Source organism: Magnolia sinica, chromosome 5 (assembly GCF_029962835.1).
Source record: "Magnolia sinica isolate HGM2019 chromosome 5, MsV1, whole genome shotgun sequence".
NCBI classification, from domain to species: domain Eukaryota; kingdom Viridiplantae; phylum Streptophyta; class Magnoliopsida; order Magnoliales; family Magnoliaceae; genus Magnolia; species Magnolia sinica.
The window spans coordinates 58,516,369-58,523,082 of NC_080577.1; the positions used below are offsets into that span (position 1 = coordinate 58,516,369).

Genomic DNA, 6,714 nt, shown 5'->3' on the forward strand with positions numbered 1-6,714 from the left:
AACAGGTGGTCACTTCTTTTTTTTCTTTATTCTTTATTCAGCAGACAATCAGCCATGGAGTTCACCTCCTTTTGTGATTCAGATGTTTGATCTTCCAAGGCCAAAAGGATTGCACTAGGCATCAAATCCTGACCGTTGGAACAGAGAGCAGAAAACACTAGCAGCTTAGCACAAGTCTTTCTCCTTACTGCCAAAAACACCAAGTTGTTCTGGCAAACGTGCTAAACACAATTTGTCAGTACACCAAAGAAAAATACCCAAGATCTTCCTGCTATTTTATGAGGTGTTAAAGATCACCAAAGCTTTCATGGTTTCATTTGTTTAGAGAAGATAACAATGGCTCACAATGGAAGATCTACCATACCTCAATTCCAGCATTATGCAAGGCTTTCACCATTTGTCAGAACTAGCATAGCGGCTCATGGGAGCAAAGAAATTTATGGTAGAATAACCCCATGAATTGATCTTGGAGATTATAGTGTTCCAGAAAAATCAGAAACAACAACAAATTTCTCAAATAAGTAAGAGGCCCTTTAGATTGTTTTCAGGTTTCCCTCAATCAAAAGCTCTTGAGTTTTTCACTAATGTGCTAAGACTGCTCAAAGGGAAAAGAAGAAGAAGAAGAAGAAGAAGAAGAAGAAGAAAATTCAACAAAACCAGTATACTTATTTAAGGCAACATCGGGCCATGTGATTTTGAGCTAACAACCATACAATGGTGTGTGCTAACTAGTGAATGAGTTGGATTCATGAATGAATGGCATTTCTAAATTAGCATGCTTGTGAAATTTGGTGATTAAAATTTCTCCAAGGCTATCTTCCTACAATGGGCCCACATACAAGTCTCCTATTCATATTCTCCATTTAACAAAAGAGAGTGAGTTTCCTGCAACCCTTGTAACAGGGCTCCTTTGCATTGCCCCGAGGGCATGCAAAATGAGAATTGATTAATGATAAATAGTTCTCTAGATTTTTCTTTATGAATGGGTGAATATTGTTAGGGGGGGAAAAAAGCCAATTTGACACAAGGCCCCATCTTTTGCCAATTTGTTCACCCATTCATTAGCAGACCATTATGTGGTTGACAACAGTAGTCAGTGATTCAGATAAGCCTTTTGCTTCTTCTTAGATGGGTGACAACATCCAGTGATTCAGTAAGTCTTTTGCTTCTTCTAAGATGTTGTTGAGAAATGCTTATGCCAACAAAAGAAAATTGTTTTGTAAACATACAAGAAAGAAAAAATTTCCTGCAGGGAATTGTTTTCACAGTCAGAATCGTCTAATCACCACTCTTCATTTTCTTGAAAATTTTCTCAACAGGTCCTACTGACTCTACAGTTGGCACATTTGTACATCTATTTCAACTTTTTAAAACAATGGTTCACACTATAGATGAGTCATAGCTCATAACCAAAAACAAAAAAAGAAAAAAAAAAGAAAAAAAAAAGAATGAATGAATGAATGAAAAGAAAATTAAAGGATGAATATGACCACTAATTGGTGGCCAACATATGAACAGTTAAATGAGAAGTACCCAATTGCTTATTAAGTTGGGAAATGACCCCCTGGGCATTTAAGAAACCTGCGATTATTGGGGAAATTGCTTATTAAGAAACAAATTAAGTATTAACTCAAACATATATTAGTGCTTAATAAGTGATTTTTAAGGATCACAAGCGCTCATTTCTTCAATGACAAATGGGCCCTAAATATTTTAAATAGGTGCAAACCTGATTTCCGCGGACTCCTTTGTTCAGGTTGTGAAAGTTACGTTCTAAAATCCACTTGTAATACCTGGAAGGATGCAACCATAAACAGACACACTCTAAGTTAGCAAACATACTAAGTGCTATAAGCAGTCCCTTACAAGCTAAGGGCAGTGTGCTTACCGTTTCTGAAGGGGAGACATTTTAACCTGGAGGATATGCTCAATTTTTGGAGGCAAAGACTTCTCCACATCCTTGATAACTCTTCGAAGAATGTGAGGCCTCAATTCCTTGTGAAGATTAGCAAGCTAAAGAAAAAACCCAGTAAACTTCAACTACATATGGAAACGGAATATACCACATGGAACTGAGAGTGCAAGGTAAGTGATAAAACCTCAATGTCATTGAAGGAGCTTAGATTCTGGTATTTTTCAACAAAATCATCTTTATTCTTGAATTTCTCTAGATCAAGGAAATGTAATAGAGCCTTATTACATAGCAACAACAAAGAGGTCAGCTGACACAAATATTATTGCACATATTCAAGAAATCAAACAAGCATCAAGAAATGCACTAAACAGAAACATGACATATAATCTCTCCTTAAATAGCACTGGAAAAGTACTGCTCCAAATATAAGCAAGAAATGTAGAAAACAAAATGACTTGCAATTTAAGCAATCACATGGGAATACAAAATATGGACAAGTCTGAAAAAAAAAGCCACAATAATAAAAGAGCTTGAATCAATGATTGAACACAGATCTAAATGAGCAATGAATCATGCATGATAAACAGAAGTTGAGGAGTTTGCAATGGCTTCATACCATACAGATGGTTAACTGCTACGTTCTATAGTCATTATAAATTGGAAAAAAAAAAGCACTAGAAAAACCCAAACAAAATAATGGCTCATCATCTCCTTCACCTTTTCTGCGAAGGTATCAACTGTGAGGGCTCTAATAATAAAAACACTGAAAAAGCCCTAATATAAGTCCCAAAATAGAAAAACCCTAATCGAAAGCCTGACCTAAATGCCGATCCATCAGAAAACTCAAAACAAAAATCCATAATCGAAACCCTAATAATAATAATAATAAAATCCCTACCAATCAAAACTGATGGTGGACGATTGCAGGTGGAGATGTGTTTGGTTGTTGATGATGAGGGACGGACGGCCTCTTATGATGGTAGCGGCTTTCGATGGAGGTTGGGCGGCCGTGCACTGACACATCCAAAACACCTCAAAGACCCTAAACCTGCCCCAATCAAGCCCTAAATCCCCAAAACCCAGCAAAATCGAGCAGAAAACCGATGAATCCACAGCGAGATATAATAGAAGATGAGGAAATCCCGACCTCGGACCTCATTCTCGAGGCGGTTGATTTCGACCCTAACGGGATCGGAGCCATGGAGGAGTTTGATAAGATCATCAACGTGCACGTGTGATTGAGGAACCCTTCCTACGGCCCTTGAAGGAATCAGACGACAGCAGAATCGACGGTCGAGATGCGTCGCATGAGGAGGACGAGGTGAAGACGGGATGGTGAGGAGATGGAGTCGTGGCATCTGCATTGCTGGTGCTTGAATGCACCATCAGAGATCTGATCTGGTTTCTGTACGTTCATGAAAGATCAAAACCCTAGAAATCGAGAGAGAGAGAGAGAGTCGGGGCAAGTACAAGGAGAGAGTCGGGGGCTGGGAACGAAACGAGGGAGTAGGTTTTTTTTTTAAATATACAGTGATATGCATGGGCACCGTTTTACATAGCGCTGGTGAAAGATGCACCCAGAGTGCCGAGTAAGCACGTTTTTGTTGTAGTGCCTATTGGCCTTTATAGCCGAGAGAGAGAGAGCCTGCACGAATCAACCAATGACTGAGATGAACCAGCCCTAGCAACGATCATTTTTGGAAAACCATTGTTCATGGTGTCCATCTGACCCTAGGAATGGATTTCTGCTGCCATGGCCTACCAGAATAACTACTCAAGATCAGAAAATGGGGCCCATTCATCACAGTGGGTTTTTCGGTTTGATGGACAAGATGGTGCGACAGATCATGGCATTTTATAATCTGTGACCTAGTTTTCTAATCCACTCCTTCTAGATGGATCAGATGGGTCCCCTAATCACTATGGGACTCACTATTCACATCACATTTGCCCATAATGTAACAACATGCGAGATATTCCGCCGTGGAGTCTTTCTCGTGCGGACCTTGACTTTCTCATGAAAGAAAACTAGGGCCATTGTAACCCTGGATTGGACATCTAGGATTGGTTGGACGAAGCCTAACAATGGATTAAATCATGCCAGCTCAAGTTTCTCGAATGGGAAAGCTCCTGACCACCTTTCTTGGTCAGTAAGGTAATGTTCTGCCTTTTCTAGCACTAAAAGAAAGGCTCAGATTCACACCCAAGGGACGGCTGAGATGGGCAGGGAGGAATGCACGTGGATTGTCTTCATGGCAAGGAGAAATGGAAAGAAATCTGTTTTTGAAAATCTTTAACCACACGCACTCCACTTGTGCCATTCGTTGTGTTCATGCACGATGCATGGGTACGTATGGACGACGTGGTCAGGGTCGAATGGAGGTCCTCTACCTGATGGACGGTCTGGATGGTCTTAAGGTGGCCCACCTCGTTCACCATGGATTGAATTTGGAGAGGTTGAAAGCACACTCCCACTCACACGCTTGTCCTTTCATGCCTATTGTCGTGAGCATGCATGTGCACATGGGTTCGCACGAACATCTTGATCTCGGTTGGATTTGACATCCTATAACGATGGACGGCTCGGATCACGAAGGTGGGCCCATGTGATGGGCCACTGATCAATACATCTGACAACATTTTTCAAATGTGTTGCTAGCGAGAAGAAAAAGAGAGAATATTTTCTCTTTTTTCAAATGGGGTTGGGTCAATGCGGCTTGACTGGGTTCCCCCGTTCAGTGCGCAGTGGGTGCAGACACCCCTCATGCACATGCAGTTTAGGGTGGGGCCCACAGGATTATTTTGGTGCAATTCACACCGTCAATTCTACGTGAGGGTTCCCAAGCAGGGCCCTTGATCAAAGATCAAATAGATCTAACACCTAGGTGGGGCCCATAGCTTGATTTGGGTCCTATTTATGGATTCTCGCCGGTCTGACGGTTAAATCAATTCCAATCTGACCATCAACGGTTAGAAGGTCTCGTATGTTCATTACTTGTTACTATCCAATGATCATATTAATTTTGATTTTTAATTTTAATTATTATTATTATTACATATATGTGTGTGTGTGCGCGCGCGCGCGTGTGTATCGTAATCATGTTGTGGGTCCCACTCTATAGGTTATTAGGACCATCCATCTCATGCTTTTATATTATTAAATACTTAATTATTATTATTATTATTATCATTATTATTAGTTATTATTTTATTTTATTTTATTTTCTGTTAGAGGCCTCTGCTAAATCTATAAGTCCTTACTAAGCCTCGGGCCCAAATTTAGGGTGGATCACATACATACGTGGGCCACACAAAATAATTTTTATTACAGTTCTTTAATGATAAATTATAGAATTTGAAAACAACGATTAGATTGATCTTAATTTGTTCTATGGGCGAATGGCTTCTAACTTGACCTAGAGTGGTTTTAGGGGTCATGAACTAGTATACGTGCATCTGAATAGTCATCTTCACATGATTCTTAAGCTATTAAACTCCCAGGCTATAGTGCATCTCTCCATCCAACCATTTGATTTATTTGAGCAAATGTGCATCTCCATGGTTGTACACTCAACTGCAACGTTTGCTCTATAATTCAAAGGTCGGTCTACCTCAAAATTGTTTATCGATGATCGTAGTAGTCCTAAGAACTACCTAAGTGGGCTTTAATGCTCGATTTAATGCATAGATTATTTGATTAGTGCATTCATGTAGTGGATCACTATGCAGGCTGTTGTGGACTCAATGATCGGTGGATCTTACGAATCAAGGGCCGAATTTATAGATGTGTGGTCAATAGGACGATCCATGACCTAATGCTGAAAGTGGACCGTTCACCCTTCCTAATAAGGTGTCCTGCTAAGTCTTGTTGAGATTGAGTCGTTATAACTAGAACTTTGTGTATAATTTCAGTCTTCCAATGCAATGATGATTTGGCTGTCTGATTTGATGACCCACGATCAGATGGCCTGGTCTATGGATGAAAATTCCTCCAAACAATTGACTACATGTTAGGATAAAGGTGAGCGTTCTATTTAGCTGGGTTTATACTAATATACATCTTCATGGCAACACCCGAGTACTAAAAAGTACGGGGCGTTACAGCTGCGGAGGGTCTGCCAGAAAACTGCATCAACAGATTGTATTAAGAATTTTTTGTAATTAGCTGCCTTTGCTTATGAGATGGTCGTGGTCAGTCAATATACTTGACAAGTGAAGATCCTTAAATGTGCCAACCATGTGAAGATGTGTATCTTTGGGCATTTTTAGAAATGAAGAATCCAAAACCTGGATATGAAAATTTTAGGCGAAAAAACTAAAGGACTATGGTAAAATGCAAAAACGAAGCGGAATAAATGCTCCTCTTTTTGACAGTTAATTTTCATCAAAATTCTGAAGGGTCAACATCAATCAATGTACAAAGACTCATCACTATGGAAATGCTCATTGATTGGCTTTTTGAGATAAATCAATTCGTTCGTAATGATGAGTAATTTTCATAACTACTTATTAAAAGTAGAAATCCATTTCATTTCCAAATTTCCAAACAAGCGACTTTTGAGGAAAAAAGAAGACTATGGATTTATCACAATTCACACTTGCCAACCCCATAATCAAATAATGCCTGGGCATAAGAATATAGGAAAATCATCAAATCATCAACAAATGTGATACAGAAATACCTCTCTTATGGAAAGGGAATTTGATTAGGACCTTGATTTGGCAACTTTAATCATGAAAGAGAAATTTTCAATGAAAAATGCAAATTGATACAAAGGTGGTGCATGTCCTTGGCAAAG

The 6,714-nt window shown here is 39.5% G+C and overlaps 1 long non-coding RNA gene across 3 annotated transcripts; it reads right to left on the bottom strand.

The window, feature by feature from the left end:
* Positions 1–1,655: 1,655 nt before the first annotated feature.
* LOC131247318 (uncharacterized) lies at positions 1,656–3,420 on the bottom strand. 3 transcript variants are annotated; one of them, XR_009171633.1, is made up of 5 exons: positions 3,063–3,420; positions 2,814–2,979; positions 2,100–2,167; positions 1,889–1,995; positions 1,658–1,793 (listed from the first exon to the last, which is right to left on the bottom strand). It is a non-coding gene; the product is annotated as an uncharacterized LOC131247318 (long non-coding RNA). The 3 variants fall into 3 exon arrangements; XR_009171632.1 differs by lacking the exon at positions 3,063–3,420 and having other exon boundaries at positions 1,656–1,793; positions 2,100–2,192; positions 2,814–3,054; XR_009171631.1 differs by lacking the exon at positions 3,063–3,420 and having other exon boundaries at positions 1,656–1,793; positions 2,814–3,052.
* Positions 3,421–6,714: the final 3,294 nt, after the last annotated feature.